Source organism: Eleutherodactylus coqui, unplaced genomic scaffold (genome assembly GCF_035609145.1).
Source record: "Eleutherodactylus coqui strain aEleCoq1 unplaced genomic scaffold, aEleCoq1.hap1 HAP1_SCAFFOLD_72, whole genome shotgun sequence".
Taxonomy (NCBI): Eukaryota; Metazoa; Chordata; class Amphibia; order Anura; family Eleutherodactylidae; genus Eleutherodactylus; species Eleutherodactylus coqui.
In genome coordinates, this window is record NW_027101776.1 from 231,301 (window position 1) to 250,004 (window position 18,704).

The 18,704-nt window shown below is 48.0% G+C and overlaps 1 long non-coding RNA gene and 1 pseudogene across 2 annotated transcripts in view; both read left to right on the forward strand.

Annotated features, from left to right (window-relative positions):
- LOC136591227 (uncharacterized) overlaps positions 1-18,704 on the forward strand; it is a 199,783-nt gene that overhangs the window by 133,483 nt on the left and 47,596 nt on the right. The window contains exon 1 of one of the 2 annotated variants that reach the window (XR_010787930.1): positions 10,409-10,482. The exons of the other annotated variant lie outside the window; for it this stretch is intronic. This is a non-coding gene — a long non-coding RNA (uncharacterized lncRNA). Of the gene's footprint in view, positions 1-10,408; positions 10,483-18,704 lie in introns of those variants that run through there. 2 annotated transcript variants of the gene reach the window in all.
- Positions 5,757-5,884, forward strand: LOC136591243 (U2 spliceosomal RNA; annotated as a pseudogene).

The following is an 18,704-nucleotide window of genomic DNA, read 5'->3' on the forward strand; positions in this document are numbered from 1 at the left end:
TCCTACAGCAGTTTCCAAAAGCGGGAAAAAAAACTGATGAGCAAGAGGTGCAGCACAGCTGCGGCTGCTAACAACCAAGCACTTAGATTTAGGCCTCATGTCCACGTGATACATGGCGGAAGTATCGCATGATACTTGTGCGACGGCTCGTGTTTTTGCGTGATGTCCTGTAGTTTTTATTTGTACCATTTTGGAGTTTATAAGACTTTATCGCTGTTTATTATAACTTTTTTTGGAGATAGGAATCGGTTACGTGCACACTTCCCATAGACTTGTACAGGGACCCTTGGTGCGCAAATGTGCACAAAAATAGAGCATGGTGAGGTTTTGCACGCATGCGAAATGTGTGAGTAAAGAGAATTCTGAAGGCATCCATTGAAACAAATATGTTTGTGTGAAGCGGCCCTTACTGTACTTTTGTTAGCACGAATCAAGCACATTTGCAAGCGCAAAAAAACACGCAACCATGCCGCCATTTATTGAAATGGGCTCTCTTGGAGCGTTAAGGATATGGGGGCGTGGTCAGACCATGATATTGTTCCAATATCCGCCTGTAAAACCCCCTCGAGGCCTGCCCGCGGCAGCAGGAACATATCTATCCTAGAATAAGATGCATGTGGCGCGGAGAGAAACGTGTAGTCCCTCTACGATCCATGCATGCACCTCCACACGTCGTATAATTCTTCTGAGTGTATGATTGGGACAATGGGTGACATGCCCCTGCCGCTCGCGGTGGAGTCCAAGGTAGGGTCCACCACTGAGTTTAGATCTCCTCCGATCACCAAATTCCCCTCTCGAATTTTAGCCACTTCGGAAAGAACATGTTTGAAGAATTTGGCCTGCCTTTTAAATGGGAAGTAGACATTTACTAGAGTGTAGGTGGTGGCGTTAATTAAGCAGACTAATATTAGAAATCGCCCGCCTGGGTCCACGTATACGTTTTTTTGGGAAAATGTAACGTTCCGGCTAATGGCTATCATTACGCCTTTCTTTTTTTTCCCTTCATTTGATGCCAGGAAAATGTTTGGAAATTTAGGGTGGTTGCAGGGGGGGTGTTTATCTCTCAGGAAGTGTGTCTCTTGGGCGAGGAAGATGTCTGAGTGGGACTTAAGAGCCTGTCTCCAAAGCATGCTACGTTTATAGGGGCTGTTCAGGCCTTTTACATTTAGGGATGTGATGCTAATGGGCATAACTGGTAGGTGGTTTATACGCTGGGGAGTCGTTGTGTTTTTTCATATTAAGTATGGTGGGGGGGGGGTAGGGAAGTGGCCTCCTACTGAACCTTTTATAACTATATTTGACATAAGGAAAAAAAACATCATTAACAGTTAACAAAATCAAAATATTGTTCATCCAGCGCCTATCTGCACTGGATGAATGAACCTTAGGTAGGGGTGGCATTTTAAACCATCCACTTTAGGCTCCGTAAAGGAGAAATATAACTATGGGTTCAAGACCCTTTACAACATCAATTTATGCGTGTCTGCCATGCTTATCTGATGTTTTCCAGTCTTGTTCGATTCTTGTAGGAGATTCTACCGCCGTCCTCAGAGGCTTCTGAAGGATAGGGATCCCCCATTGTTTCAGGAACGAGACGCCTTCTTCTGGCGAGGTGGCAACCTGGATGGTTCCATTTTTTGAGATCAGTAGTTTGGTTGGGAATCCCCATCTATACTTGATGTGCGCCTCTCGTAGTGCTGCTGTAACTTCTGTAAACTTTCTCCGAGACTGCAGAGTGGCGGCTGAAAGATCTGGAAATATTTGTATGTCTTCATATGGAGTCGGTAGTGTGCCTCTACGCCTTCCAACTGCCAAGACTTCCTCTTTTATTTTATGGAAGTGTATTCTTGCTAAGATTTCTCTGGGGGCTGACTCAGGGACAGAGCGTGCTTTTGGAATTCTGTGGGCTCTGTCAACTGCATATTCGATCTCGGGAAGGTCCGGGAGGAGCGTTTGGAGTAATTTGAGTATATATTGTGGAATGTCAGGGGGGGTCACAGTCTCTGGAACTCCCCTAAATTTGAGATTGTTTCTTCTGGATCGGTCTTCCAAGTCTATGACCTTCTCTCTCAAATATGCGACTTCTTCCATACTGCCATGCGCATCTACCAACTCGTTGTGGGCTTTGGTAAATTCTCCCATTTTCCGTTCAAGGTGGTCAGTTCTGGTAGCTAGGTGGTCGATGTTAGATTGTAATTGACCAGAGAGGCTCTGTATATCTTTAGAAATGTCCTTTTGCAGCGAGATTAGCATAGTCTTCAGAGCGTTTATAGTTAAGGGGCTTTCAGAGTCGGGATAAGCTTGGAGATTGTTGATAGGATCTGTCTGCGGGGGAGTTTCTTGTGGATTGTTATTTTGGCTCTTTTTTGCCGCCGGTCCTTTTGGGGAGGGGGAGGCTGGTAGGGGGTCCTGAACATTCCTTTTCCCTTCGCTTCCAGGGGAGGTGTTGGGATTGGCTGGGGTAGGCGGGAGAGATCCTGTGGAGGAGTATGGAGACAGAGCCGCAGGGCTGTGGGTGTTGGGTATTTCTTCGGTTACGGGGATGTTTGAATGAGATGTGGCGGGTTTGTTTTTGTTGCTCTGTGTGCCAGGCGGGAAGTACTCTGAGAGTCTCCTGGGGGCCGTTGCTTTAATACGTCGCTTAACCATCCTGAATAGTTAATTCTTGGATATGCGCTGTGGATTGGTCGCTATTTGTTGTATAGTGGTCTACTGGGTGGCGTATTCTTTATGGAGGCGTTGGAAGGCGTAGTTGTTTGTTAAAAGTTCCTTTAGAAGCTCATTGATGTTGAGTGGTCCTGTTATGTGTTGCTGAGGAGCCTCATGTGGCGGGTGGAGTTAGAACATAGAGTCCTGCTATTCCATCTTGAGTGCCTTAGGTAGCGCTCCTGTAGAGTTTTGAAGATTTGTTAAGTGTGGCTTTGCCTGATAAGAGTCCTTTCTTTTTTTAGAACTATCAGTATTTGCTGAGAAGAAAGTGTTTGGGATTGAGGAGTCCGCTGGGTCGCACCGGGAATTTGATATTTGCGTCTGCGAGGCGCGCGATGTATTGCTTCCTTGGGTGTTGCGGGGGCTGGGACTTGCTTCCAGGCTATTTTGTAATGCTGAGGAGGCTATATAGTGTTTTTCTGTCAGTACCCTTTGGCACAGGGTCTGTCTTTGTGGGTTGCTGACAGTTTCTATATAGCAGTCTGGCTATGCAGATATTCCTCCACAGATCACTTGGCAGTAAGGTGGGGAGGTATTCTCCTTGTAGTTAACTGTGGGTCCCTCTTCTCAACACACTTAGGCCTCATGTCCACGGGGAAAATCAGATCCGCTGCAGATTCTCCATGTAGAATCTGCAGCGGGTCCCTCCTGCCCCGCGGACATGAGCGCTGAAAATGGGAATAAATGAGAATAAACTCACCTCCCATCCGCTCCGTTTCTTCTCTTCGCGGCGGCGTCATCTTCTCTCGTCGCGGCCGGATCTTCATTCTTCGGCTCGGCGGATGTGCATGATGACGTCGGTGACGTGCCTCGCGCATGCGCCGGGCCGAAGCAAAATGATCCGGCCGCGACTGAGAGAAGATGGCGCGGCGCCGAAGAGAAGAACCGGAGCGTGTAAGTAAAATATGATTTTTGTGTCCCGCGGATCCGGGCGGCTTCCATAGGCTTCAATAGAAGCCCGCGGGAGCCGTCCCCGCGGGAGACCCGCATGAAAATGGAGCATGGTCCAGATTTTTTTCATGCTCCATTTTTTTAAAAATCACTTTTATTGACGATCCGCGGGTATTTATCTACCCGCGGGTGGTCAATGCATCCCTATGGGGTGCGGATCCGCGCGCGAGAGAAGAGTTAAAATCCGCTGCGGATTTTAATTCTTATTTTCCCCGTGGACATGAGGCCTTAGGCCTCCTTCCCACGAACGGATTTACGCCGCGTAAATCCGCGGCAAAAATCCGCTGCGTTGCCCCATGCTATTAGGTTCTATTGAACCTAATAGCACAATGCACACGATGCGTAATTCCACCGCGGAATTACGCACCGTGAAATCTCCCGTTGTCACCCGCAGCATGTTCTATTTGCTGCGGGTGTACGCGCTGACGGCTTCCGTTCACGCTATCTCCTGCTGCAACCAGCGGAAGATAGCGTGAAAAAACGCTTCCCCGCCTACCGCCGCGCGTCATATGACGCGGCCGGCGCGTCACGTGACACGGCCGGCCGCGTCATGTGACGCGGTGGGCGTGTCACATGACGCGACGGCGGTGTGCAGGGAAGTGTCTTCACGCGATCTTCCGCTGGTAAGTATGGGGTCTCTGGGGGGCGCCGTGACGGGCTTCACTGCGTAATATTACGCGGCGGAGCCCGTCACGCTCGTGGGAAGGAGGCCTTAGGGGCCTCGTTGCTCTTTCTAATGGGCAAGGATTGGCTTTGTTTAGTGCTTTGAGAAAGGGATGAGAAGAGGTTCAGGTCCTGGTTATCTCTGTTTTGGCCACTAGATGGTGCTGTGGTGCATTGATATTTGAATTGCACTACACTTTAATGGAGCCTGCTGTCGGTCTGAGAGCTCCGGGGAGAGGACCTCCGTTCCCCCGCTGCACGTCAGAAATAGTGAGTACTGCTTTAAACTTTGCCTGGTGTTGATGTGCTGGGAGGATCACAGTATCCTCTCTTTTTTACTTTTCTGCTCTGGTCTGGCTAGTATGCCAAGCAGCCTGCTCGACTCAGGGGGGAGGGGGGGCGAGATGGCCGCTGCCTCACAGGGAGCTAGAGACTAGGTGCAGATCTTCCGGTGTGCCCGCCCGTGCTGATTGTCGGCTCTGGGGAGCAGAAGGGGGAAAACCACCAGCGTGGGGATTAGTCCAGCGGGGGATCACCCTGATGATTGTATGTGCCGCCGAGTTGCAGGTTGGTGGCCACGGCGGTATATTCAGAGGGAGGGAGCCGCGGCTGTGTATTTGCAAGGCGCTGCGGTGAGAGCGCGGGCACTGAGGGTGACAGAGCCTCCCCTCCAAGTCGGCAGGGGTTACCTTGTGCCATAGTCCTCTGCTTGGGGCTCCGTGAGCGGTCCTCGCCGGGTGTTTCTGAGCGCGGTACTTGTCGGGTTAGGGCGCGGGCCGCTGTGCAGGGCCGCGGCTCTTCGGCTTCTTTTTGGCGGCTGGAGATCACCAGGTGAGCCTTGTCCGGGCCGGTTGTGGGTTCTGGTGGGTCCCCAGGTGCTGTGCTCTTGTCTGCCTCTGTTTGGGTCACTGATTTGACCCAGAAAAGGGCTGAAAAGGGAGATTCTGTGGAGGAGCAAAACAGCGTGCGACCTCTCTCCTTGCTTGCTAAGCCACGCCCCGGGCCATAGTGTTTTTACGTCCTCCCGAAGTGGGCTTTATTCTCTGAGGAAGTAAAAACATGTGTCCTGCAGAGCCTAAAGCCCCTCGGGCTCTGGACGTGACAGCTCCATGCTGTCGGTGTCCGCAGCATGGAGCTGTCATCCCGGGCTGTTCGGACCCGCCCACCCCCGACATTGCGATCGGCGCTATGCAATGGATATGGATGCATTAGACACCTGCAGGTAGTAAAATACCTGCGGATGTCATTTTTCCCTGCAGGCGCGGGTCCCGCGTGCAGGAAAAAATCCGGACATGCTCCATTCAGGCGCGGGTCTCCCGCGGGGACGGCTCACCCTGGTTGAGAAGGCGTTGGGCGGGGCTATGCAAAGGTCTTCCGGCTCCCTCAGTGCATTGTGGGTGTGCCCGGAGTGCTGGCTGAGCGTGTTGCATCTGATACGTCCCCTATCTGGGGATCATATATTAAATGGATTTTTAGAACAGGGAGCTGGAAAAAGTGCTTGCTCTGTCCACTCCGCACATTGACCTGGTATTGCAGTACCTCCAGTACTGGTGCACCCCCTTTCCTACAGCAGTTTCCAAAAGCGGGAAAAAAAACTGATGAGCAAGAGGTGCAGCACAGCTGCGGCTGCTAACAACCAAGCACTTAGATTTAGGCCTCATGTCCACGTGATACATGGCGGAAGTATCGCATGATACTTGTGCGACGGCTCGTGTTTTTGCGTGATGTCCTGTAGTTTTTATTTGTACCATTTTGGAGTTTATAAGACTTTATCGCTGTTTATTATAACTTTTTTTGGAGATAGGAATCGGTTACGTGCACACTTCCCATAGACTTGTACAGGGACCCTTGGTGCGCAAATGTGCACAAAAATAGAGCATGGTGAGGTTTTGCACGCATGCGAAATGTGTGAGTAAAGAGAATTCTGAAGGCATCCATTGAAACAAATATGTTTGTGTGAAGCGGCCCTTACTGTACTTTTGTTAGCACGAATCAAGCACATTTGCAAGCGCAAAAAAACACGCAACCATGCCGCCATTTATTGAAATGGGCTCTCCTGGAGCGTTAAGGATATGGGGGCGTGGTCAGACCATGATATTGTTCCAATATCCGCCTGTAAAACCCCCTCGAGGCCTGCCCACGGCAGCAGGAACATATCTATCCTAGAATAAGATGCATGTGGCGCGGAGAGAAACGTGTAGTCCCTCTACGATCCATGCATGGACCTCCACACGTCGTATAATTCTTCTGAGTGTATGATTGGGACAATGGGTGACATGCCCCTGCCGCTCGCGGTGGAGTCCAAGGTAGGGTCCACCACTGAGTTTAGATCTCCTCCGATCACCAAATTCCCCTCTCGAATTTTAGCCACTTCGGAAAGAACATGTTTGAAGAATTTGGCCCTGCCTTTTAAATGGGAAGTAGACATTTACTAGAGTGTAGGTGGTGGCGTTAATTACGCAGACTAATATTAGAAATCGCCCGCCTGGGTCCACGTATACGTTTTTTTGGGAAAATGTAACGTTCCGGCTAATGGCTATCATTACGCCTTTCTTTTTTTTCCCTTCATTTGATGCCAGGAAAATGTTTGGAAATTTAGGGTGGTTGCAGGGGGGGTGTTTATCTCTCAGGAAGTGTGTCTCTTGGGCGAGGAAGATGTCTGAGTGGGACTTAAGAGCCTGTCTCCAAAGCATGCTACGTTTATAGGGGCTGTTCAGGCCTTTTACATTTAGGGATGTGATGCTAATGGGCATAACTGGTAGGTGGTTTATACGCTGGGGAGTCGTTGTGTTTTTTCATATTAAGTATGGTGGGGGGGGGGGGGTAGGGAAGTGGCCTCCTACTGAACCTTTTATAACTATATTTGACATAAGGAAAAAAAACATCATTAACAGTTAACAAAATCAAAATATTGTTCATCCAGCGCCTATCTGCACTGGATGAATGAACCTTAGGTAGGGGTGGCATTTTAAACCATCCACTTTAGGCTCCGTAAAGGAGAAATATAACTATGGGTTCAAGACCCTTTACAACATCAATTTATGCGTGTCTGCCATGCTTATCTGATGTTTTCCAGTCTTGTTCGATTCTTGTAGGAGATTCTACCGCCGTCCTCAGAGGCTTCTGAAGGATAGGGATCCCCCATTGTTTCAGGAACGAGACGCCTTCTTCTGGCGAGGTGGCAACCTGGATGGTTCCATTTTTTGAGATCAGTAGTTTGGTTGGGAATCCCCATCTATACTTGATGTGCGCCTCTCGTAGTGCTGCTGTAACTTCTGTAAACTTTCTCCGAGACTGCAGAGTGGCAGCTGAAAGATCTGGAAATATTTGTATGTCTTCATATGGAGTCGGTAGTGTGCCTCTACGCCTTCCAACTGCCAAGACTTCCTCTTTTATTTTATGGAAGTGTATTCTTGCTAAGATTTCTCTGGGGGCTGACTCAGGGACAGAGCGTGCTTTTGGAATTCTGTGGGCTCTGTCAACTGCATATTCGATCTCGGGAAGGTCCGGGAGGAGCGTTTGGAGTAATTTGAGTATATATTGTGGAATGTCAGGGGGGGTCACAGTCTCTGGAACTCCCCTAAATTTGAGATTGTTTCTTCTGGATCGGTCTTCCAAGTCTATGACCTTCTCTCTCAAATATGCGACTTCTTCCATACTGCCATGCGCATCTACCAACTCGTTGTGGGCTTTGGTAAATTCTCCCATTTTCCGTTCAAGGTGGTCAGTTCTGGTAGCTAGGTGGTCGATGTTAGATTGTAATTGACCAGAGAGGCTCTGTATATCTTTAGAAATGTCCTTTTGCAGCGAGATTAGCATAGTCTTCAGAGCGTTTATAGTTAAGGGGCTTTCAGAGTCGGGATAAGCTTGGAGATTGTTGATAGGATCTGTCTGCGGGGGAGTTTCTTGTGGATTGTTATTTTGGCTCTTTTTTGCCGCCGGTCCTTTTGGGGAGGGGGAGGCTGGTAGGGGGTCCTGAACATTCCTTTTCCCTTCGCTTCCAGGGGAGGTGTTGGGATTGGCTGGGGTAGGCGGGAGAGATCCTGTGGAGGAGTATGGAGACAGAGCCGCAGGGCTGTGGGTGTTGGGTATTTCTTCGGTTACGGGGATGTTTGAATGAGATGTGGCGGGTTTGTTTTTGTTGCTCTGTGTGCCAGGCGGGAAGTACTCTGAGAGTCTCCTGGGGGCCGTTGCTTTAATACGTCGCTTAACCATCCTGAATAGTTAATTCTTGGATATGCGCTGTGGATTGGTCGCTATTTGTTGTATAGTGGTCTACTGGGTGGCGTATTCTTTATGGAGGCGTTGGAAGGCGTAGTTGTTTGTTAAAAGTTCCTTTAGAAGCTCATTGATGTTGAGTGGTCCTGTTATGTGTTGCTGAGGAGCCTCATGTGGCGGGTGGAGTTAGAACATAGAGTCCTGCTATTCCATCTTGAGTGCCTTAGGTAGCGCTCCTGTAGAGTTTTGAAGATTTGTTAAGTGTGGCTTTGCCTGATAAGAGTCCTTTCTTTTTTTAGAACTATCAGTATTTGCTGAGAAGAAAGTGTTTGGGATTGAGGAGTCCGCTGGGTCGCACCGGGAATTTGATATTTGCGTCTGCGAGGCGCGCGATGTATTGCTTCCTTGGGTGTTGCGGGGGCTGGGACTTGCTTCCAGGCTATTTTGTAATGCTGAGGAGGCTATATAGTGTTTTTCTGTCAGTACCCTTTGGCACAGGGTCTGTCTTTGTGGGTTGCTGACAGTTTCTATATAGCAGTCTGGCTATGCAGATATTCCTCCACAGATCACTTGGCAGTAAGGTGGGGAGGTATTCTCCTTGTAGTTAACTGTGGGTCCCTCTTCTCAACACACTTAGGCCTCATGTCCACGGGGAAAATCAGATCCGCTGCAGATTCTCCATGTAGAATCTGCAGCGGGTCCCTCCTGCCCCGCGGACATGAGCGCTGAAAATGGGAATAAATGAGAATAAACTCACCTCCCATCCGCTCCGTTTCTTCTCTTCGCGGCGGCGTCATCTTCTCTCGTCGCGGCCGGATCTTCATTCTTCGGCTCGGCGGATGTGCATGATGACGTCGGTGACGTGCCTCGCGCATGCGCCGGGCCGAAGCAAAATGATCCGGCCGCGACTGAGAGAAGATGGCGCGGCGCCGAAGAGAAGAACCGGAGCGTGTAAGTAAAATATGATTTTTGTGTCCCGCGGATCCGGGCGGCTTCCATAGGCTTCAATAGAAGCCCGCGGGAGCCGTCCCCGCGGGAGACCCGCATGAAAATGGAGCATGGTCCAGATTTTTTTCATGCTCCATTTTTTTAAAAATCACTTTTATTGACGATCCGCGGGTATTTATCTACCCGCGGGTGGTCAATGCATCCCTATGGGGTGCGGATCCGCGCGCGAGAGAAGAGTTAAAATCCGCTGCGGATTTTAATTCTTATTTTCCCCGTGGACATGAGGCCTTAGGCCTCCTTCCCACGAACGGATTTACGCCGCGTAAATCCGCGGCAAAAATCCGCTGCGTTGCCCCATGCTATTAGGTTCTATTGAACCTAATAGCACAATGCACACGATGCGTAATTCCACCGCGGAATTACGCACCGTGAAATCTCCCGTTGTCACCCGCAGCATGTTCTATTTGCTGCGGGTGTACGCGCTGACGGCTTCCGTTCACGCTATCTCCCGCTGCAACCAGCGGAAGATAGCGTGAAAAAACGCTTCCCCGCCTACCGCCGCGCGTCATATGACGCGGCCGGCGCGTCACGTGACACGGCCGGCCACGTCATGTGACGCGGTGGGCGTGTCACATGACGCGACGGCGGTGTGCAGGGAAGTGTCTTCACGCGATCTTCCGCTGGTAAGTATGGGGTCTCTGGGGGGCGCCGTGACGGGCTTCACTGCGTAATATTACGCGGCGGAGCCCGTCACGCTCGTGGGAAGGAGGCCTTAGGGGCCTCGTTGCTCTTTCTAATGGGCAAGGATTGGCTTTGTTTAGTGCTTTGAGAAAGGGATGAGAAGAGGTTCAGGTCCTGGTTATCTCTGTTTTGGCCACTAGATGGTGCTGTGGTGCATTGATATTTGAATTGCACTACACTTTAATGGAGCCTGCTGTCGGTCTGAGAGCTCCGGGGAGAGGACCTCCGTTCCCCCGCTGCACGTCAGAAATAGTGAGTACTGCTTTAAACTTTGCCTGGTGTTGATGTGCTGGGAGGATCACAGTATCCTCTCTTTTTTACTTTTCTGCTCTGGTCTGGCTAGTATGCCAAGCAGCCTGCTCGACTCAGGGGGGAGGGGGGGCGAGATGGCCGCTGCCTCACAGGGAGCTAGAGACTAGGTGCAGATCTTCCGGTGTGCCCGCCCGTGCTGATTGTCGGCTCTGGGGAGCAGAAGGGGGAAAACCACCAGCGTGGGGATTAGTCCAGCGGGGGATCACCCTGATGATTGTATGTGCCGCCGAGTTGCAGGTTGGTGGCCACGGCGGTATATTCAGAGGGAGGGAGCCGCGGCTGTGTATTTGCAAGGCGCTGCGGTGAGAGCGCGGGCACTGAGGGTGACAGAGCCTCCCCTCCAAGTCGGCAGGGGTTACCTTGTGCCATAGTCCTCTGCTTGGGGCTCCGTGAGCGGTCCTCGCCGGGTGTTTCTGAGCGCGGTACTTGTCGGGTTAGGGCGCGGGCCGCTGTGCAGGGCCGCGGCTCTTCGGCTTCTTTTTGGCGGCTGGAGATCACCAGGTGAGCCTTGTCCGGGCCGGTTGTGGGTTCTGGTGGGTCCCCAGGTGCTGTGCTCTTGTCTGCCTCTGTTTGGGTCACTGATTTGACCCAGAAAAGGGCTGAAAAGGGAGATTCTGTGGAGGAGCAAAACAGCGTGCGACCTCTCTCCTTGCTTGCACAAATGACCCTGTTTAAAAAACTAGACCCCTTAACGAATTCCTCTAGGGCTGTGCTGCGTATTTTGACCCAGTATTTGAATGAATCTGAGCAAAGCAGAAGGAAAAAAGTTAAAGTTGTACTACCTCTAGCTTGGATACAAAATGTGAAACAGATCCTGTTGTATCGCCTCTAGCTTGGATACAAGACGTGATATTGGTGGGCAAGCTGCCACTTGGGATGCATTATGCATTGACACTTGGGGGTCAGGATAACAGCATGCTGACAATAGAGGGCAATGTATAGCTTTATGTCTTTGGTGATGTTAAATTCATTCTCTGTGGCTGATTTTACACAAGTGAGCACTATATCAGCCCGAGAAACTCAAACCTATATCTCGTATGGCAAATATGCGAGTGTGTCTGCCAGTGCAGTGCGCCTTGTAAGAACAATGCATTGCGATGTGTGTATGTGTGTAAAATATATACACATACATACACACATACATATACAAACACACACACACCGCTGTAGGAGCAACTGTAAGAAACAAAATAAATGGTGGGAATATGGCGGCCGCCTGATCTTTCACGCACATAGTATTCATAGGGGAGGTCCTATATTTTCTCGGTCAAGTATTAACGGGAGAGAATACTGCTGGTGAAAACGAAACCACAGAAAGCTTAGGCTTAGTTTTGTCCCAATATACGGCCGTGACAATCACCAGCGATGCTTTTTTTTTTTTAGAGGATTAAATCGCATCGCTGCCGCGCACATTAAAAACCACATGTTTTTGTTTAACGCGCAAGTCGGTAGGACTTTCCAATGTTAACATTGCAGCGCATATTTGTCGCCTTGTGATGCGATAAAACGCAGCCTCCATAGGATTACATGGGAGATTTTAAAAAACGCACTGCGCAGAAGGACACAGCAGGCTGCGATTTTCTCTCTCAACATCACATCAGTGAAAACCTTGCTGAAGGGAAGGGAACCGTCGGGAATCATTGGCTGCGAAATCTGCTTTTTTTTTTTTCAATAACCAACGCATCGGTTAAAAATGGCGCGATTTTACCCGCCGGTTTGAAACCACCCTAGAGAAAAATAGGGCAAAAAGATGGAGAACTGGGAGGTGACCCGCTAATCTCTATGGTGCTGTAAGTTTGGGTAAATCCAATAGGTGGTGCAACACGTTTCTGTAAAACCAACAGAGGGCGCTGCAATGTTACTGTAGAAACCAATGGACAGCATGGCAGGTAGCTATACATAAACTATACAAAATCTGATTGGTTGCTGCTGCCGCCGCCATTTTTTTAAAAGGTACGCTCAGTTCTTTCATAGAGAACAAGAAGGTAGGTACTTACAATTCAGGTAGGTAGGTTCAGTTTGGGCCTGGGAGAGACTCCAGTGGAGACTGACGGAAAAATGGCTGCTTACAACCTGTGGTCCTTGTTTCGGGTGCGTGTGTCACCATCGATCTAATGTATCTTACTGCATAGATATATATCTAGCTATAAAAATAGATAGTTATATATCAATATAGATATTTCTAAAAATATCTAGCTTTACGTATAAATTTAAACTTCTATAGTTATAGTTTTGTAAGGCTGAAAACAGACATACAGAATTTGTATTATTATCAGCATTATTCTTATAATTGCCATTGATGTTATTCCAGGGTCAGGTAATACACTGCATGAGGCTTTGACCAATTTTTACTATTTTAGGTAAAAAGCTGCATTGACTGCACTTCTGCATTTAGTGCGATATGGTAGGACTGCAAGCAAAGCCTGAGACAAGATCTTGGTGCGCCCCATGACAATACATATCAGGTAGGTATCCTGCCCTAGAGGTATGAAGGCACCATACAGCAGCACTCATCTGTAATCCAACCTGCAGGGACATTGTGTGCTGCTGTAATGCCCCAAAGTTACTGTAAGATTCTATTGCTTTACTGGTTTTTGCTTTTTTTGGTGTTTTTTATCTTTCATCCCAGTGCTACAAAGACCGAGGACAGAAAGCTCTGGCACTGAAATACTGTGATGAGGCTTCAGCCATGCCACCTGTTACTAAAGAGGTGAGGACTGTCAGTAGTAACGTGGTAACACAATTCAACTGTTATTTCAGCCATTGATTTACTGACCTACTCCACTGCTTACTGTATTGATTCTCTAGAATAGAGCCTCCATAGCCGCCTGTTCCCCATCTTCTATACTAGAAGCTAGAAGTGGTACAACGCAGTACTAGAGTCCCCTTGCCTGTCCTTATCTTATCTTTTATCCAAGCTACAAGGCGTACAACAGGGTACTAGAGCCTCCATTCCCATCTGTATAACCTCTTGTATCCAAGCTAGAAGTGGTACAACAGGATACCAGAGCCTCCTTGCCCACGTTTCATGTTTTGTCACCAGCTGCTTCCTTTGGGTAAGTGAGAATAGTGAGAATTTTGGCCCATGTGAAAGGGGAATTACTGTATGCTAAACTGTTCACTTCATTTTCATTACCTTCTATGACATTTATGGAAATGACACGGCACAGATTATTGTTAGGGGTTCCATCACACTCCCCTTCTGTAGCCGCACCGCCTCCACGCTCCCCTCATGTAAGCCCACTTTCCTAGTGTAACCGTATTGTCACCACACCCCCCTTAGGTAACCATACCGTCTTCACACTCCCCGCATGTAACCATACCACGGTTCGAAAAGTGTCATAATAGAGCCTTAAAGGGGTTCTGTCATTAAAAACAAAAAAATATACTGTATACTTACCTATTGCTCCCCAGGGAGCCTGCTTACCTCTTCTTCTTATCCCAAATCTTCTCCTGGAGCCGCTTGTCACTTCGGTCACGTGACCTCCAGCAACCCGATTTTCCTCCATCCGGTCAAAAAGTGTACATTGCGCTACCTTCCGCTTCCTTCACTAGTGACGTATGCGTACATTGCCTTGTCAGGAAGCGCGGAATGAAAGCAGCCGTGCGAGACAATGGCGCGACAGCGCACGTGCGAACCCGGCACACGACTGCGCATGCAGCTATCCTGGAGATAGCTATAGTCTATGGAATATACACGGGCTTTAGCCTTGGCAGTCGTCGTCTTTAAAATCTATGTATAGCTACCTCCCATGCTGTCCATTGGTTTCTACAGTAACATTGCAGCGCCCTCTATTGGTTTTACAGAAACGTGCTGCACCTATGCTCCCTTTAATAAATGATCCCCAAATAGGGGACGTATCAGATGCAACACGCTCAGGCAGCACTCCGGGCGCACCCACAATGCTCTGAGGGAGCTGGAAGACCTTTGCATAGCCCCACCCAACGCTTTATCAACCGCGCCCTCCCCCCTCCCCCTCACATCCTCCTCAGTCCTTCCTCTTGCACCGTGCTCACGCATCCTAGGCTTGCAGAGCCTGCAGGACTCGTCACCTCCCTACGCAGGATGGTTAAGCAGACGATGACACTAGAAGCAAGCACTAGTTTGCCTCTGAAGGTGCGTCCGTCGGTCGTTTTGAGAGATCTCTTTTGGTGGACGCATTTCGAGTGGGGACGGACGGAAACTTTTTCCCAAAAAAAGGAAAATTGGCTTCGAGCCCATAGGGCTTTATTGGCTTCCCCTGGGCTGGCATTAGTAGACCCTAGTAAGAATAACTATAGATCAGCATGGTCATCTGAAGAAGTTAAAATGTACAGCAGGCCTTTTTTTTTTCCCGCCATACATAAATAAATTCATCCATCCATCCATAACTATAGATTATATAGAGAAATAAATCTTGCTATTTGTATAGCGATAGATAGATAGATAGATAGATAGATAGATAGATAGATAGATAGATAGAGTGAGTAGATTATAGACATACATTATATCCAGATGATAGATTTTAGATTATTTATATCTGTGTAGATTTTATCATCTATATTAATTATATAATAGATCTATGGATTATCTATCTATCAATCAATAGATCTATTATATAATCAACATACATTATAGAATCTACATATATACATAATACAGCTTTATGTGTTTGTGTATGTATGTAGATATATAAATATATATATATATCATCTAAAATCTATCTTTAATCTATATGCACAAGATCTATAATTCAGATATAATCTATATCTATAATCTACATAATTAATAAATAGATAGATTCATTCAGTCATACTCATTCATTCATACATACATACATACACACTGTATGCAAATGAGCCAGGTGTCTGGCAGGCTGATGTCACTGCATTGTGATGTCATCAATTTAGAAGTATAAATACCGGACTTGGCAGCCATGTTAGTCAGTCTCCGCTGCAGCTCGTGGACTGGAGGTGGGGGATCCCCTATCTCCTCCGAGAAGCCACAGAACTGGACCCTTTTTATTTTTAGCAGAGTGCATTTTTAATGCAGCACACAAGGGGGAGACAGCGGCCTACATATTTAATGTGCGCGGCAGCGATGCGATTTAATCCTCTAAAAAAAAGCATCGCTGGTGATGGTCACGGCCGTATATTGGGACAAAACTAAGCCTAAGATTTCTGTGGTTTCGTTTTCACCAGCAGTATTCTCTCCCGTTAATACTTGACCGAGAAAATATAGGACCTCCCCTATGAATACTATGTGCGTGAAAGATCAGGCGGCCGCCATATTCCCACCATTTATTTTGTTTCTTACAGTTGCTCCTACAGCGGTGTGTGTGTGTTTGTTTATGTATGTGTATATATTTTACACACATACACACATCGCAATGCATTGTTCTTACAAGGCGCACTGCACTGCCAGACACACTCGCATATTTGCCATGCGAGATATTGGTTTGAGTTTCTCGGGCTGATATAGTGCTCACTTGTGTAAAATCAGCCACAGAGAATGAATTTAACATCACCAAAGACATAAAGCTATACATTGCCCTCTATTGTCAGCATGCTGTTATCCTGACCCCCAAGTGTCAATGCATAATGCATCCCAAGTGGCAGCTTGCCCACCCATATCACGTCTTGTATCCAAGCTAGAGGCGATACAACAGGGTCTGTTTCACATTTTGTATCCAAGCTAGAGGTAGTACAACTTTAACTTTTTTCCTTCTGCTTTGCTCAGATTCATTCAAATACTGTGGGTCAAAATACGCAGCACAGCCCTAGAGGAATTCGTTAAGGGGTCTAGTTTTTTAAACAGGGTCATTTGTGGGGGTTCTCCAAAGCGCTCAAGGGCTCCACAAGTGAGCAATGGGACCTAACACACTTTCATGCAAAATAACTGTTCATGAAGCCACCGGCTGCTCCTTTCGGTTTGGGCCCCATTGTGCATACGGACACAAGATTAGGGCCACAATGGGTATATCTCTGAACACGGGACATACGGGGGGTCTCCATTTTGGGGTGCCAATCCTCATCTTCATGTGCAATATAGAAAAAAATCCCATCATTAAAATTAAAATGACATATTTGCAAAAATATGAAATTTAATTTCTTCCCCTCCAAATTGCATTAATTCTTGACAAAAACTGTGGGGTAAAAATCCTCCTGACCCCCTCAGTGAATACATTAAGGGGTGTAGTTTATACCCATGAGACTTTGCAATCTTGGCTTGGTGCAGGAAAAGAAAGTGTTCCTCAAAATGTTAAAAATCAATGTAAAATTTGTACGTCTCCAAAATATGAACCCCCAGCGATCCGCTGTAATCCAAAGAAGATCTGGCAGTAAGGCTAATGTCACACAGCGAGTGCGATACCAGGCCGTGAATCGCGGCCCGTTTCCGCGCTCGCTAACGTACGATTTTTCTGTGGATGTGAGTCATTTTTGGAGACAGCATAATAACAATATATACAATAGAGACAACATTATATGGATGAGATTTCTTTAAACGTGTGACTACTTCTCCATTCACTTCTGTCGAGCTGACGGAGATGGTCAAGCACTGAGCTCCCATGAACGGCGGAGTCGTAGTCATGCAATGAGACTAGTGCTACGCGACCAAGATTGCTGTATAGCCCTGCGACCTCACACTCTCGGGCCGGCTTCACACCACCAGTTTCCTATTGTTCAATCCGCAGTTGTCGTCCACACGGAGGATCTGCAGCAAATCACATGCATTGAAAGATACATACTACTGCTACTTCCTTCACACTCGCGGTCATCCGCATTACAGATTCTGCAGGAACGCAGGGTCGCCGGCTGGGGTAACGGCCAGATTCCGCTGTGGTATCCCGTATTCGGAATGTGAAGTGGTTGTGTGCAGCTGGCCTTACTTAAGACAATGGAGTTGCGATACAACTCACAAGTAGCTGCGACCAATATATTGCAAAAATCCAACCTCGGTGAGGTTTTAGCAATCTATAGGTTGTGGGAACTTGCGCGACCCCATTGATATATTTGAGAATGCAAGTTCACAGGGCTGCACAGCGATCTTTGGTCACATGACCCATGGCATGGCGAAAGACTCCATAGAGCTCCAGCCTTAGGGCTCACGTCCACAATTGTGTTCTCACCGCAGAGACGCAGCGTTTTACGCATACCACCGTGGGCTCTTTGGCCAGATTCACACAGATGTATTTGCGCAGCATATTACTCATGAAAAATATACATGCTAAATACACGTCAGTAGAACCCGCTGATTGCAGCGAGTTCCTTCACATAAGTGTATTTTGCATGCGCATTTTGTCCAAAAAAAAAGCAGTCCCCTTTATTTTCTCGTGCATTTCTGCAGGGGAAGAACATGTATTATTCTAATTACACTAATTGCCCATTTCAATAAATGGCGGCATGGTTGCGTGTTTTTTTGCGCTTGCAAATGTGCTTGATTCATGCTAACAAAAGTACAGTAAGGGCCGCTTCACACAAACATATTTGTTTCAATGGGTGCCTTCAGAATTCTCTTTACAACGTCGTTGCGTATGGGCTGCGGGTATATCCGCGACCACGGAGCACAATAGGCTCTATGCTGCGGATATCCGCGGTAAAATAGAACTTGCTGCGTTCTCTTTTCTGCGAGTGGATTACATAATTCCAACCCACTAATGTGAGCGGAATTGTGTAATCCAATGCGATTGATCTGCTTATTACCGTGGATCAGACGCATGCGGAATCCGTAATTCCTATCCGGTCATGTGAGACCGGCCTAAGGTAGATCTCTACCTTTTTATCACGTGACCGGGGACCGCTCAACAAGGTCACTGCTCCAGGCTCTCCAGGGAGCAAGGAGATTTTACGTTTCCTGGACTCCCCGACTCCTGCGCATGTGTCCGGTGTTTTGCCAGCGGTCGCATGTGCAGAATCCGGGTAAGTTCACGGATGAGGATCGCGTTGGGGTGCAAATACGGAGGCCTCCGGTAAAAAGTTTCATCTCTCACCGATCGCATCGGTGAGGGGGAGATGAAACTTCAATTTTTAAAAAAAAACTTTTACGTGATCGCCATTATCCATTGTATAACGGCGAACACGGGATCAGGAACCACTCACCGGGGCCCCCCGTGAAATCTCCAGGTTCTTGGCTCAGTTTTGTAGCCAGGAGCAGGGAGATTTTAAATTATCCTGGCAATCCA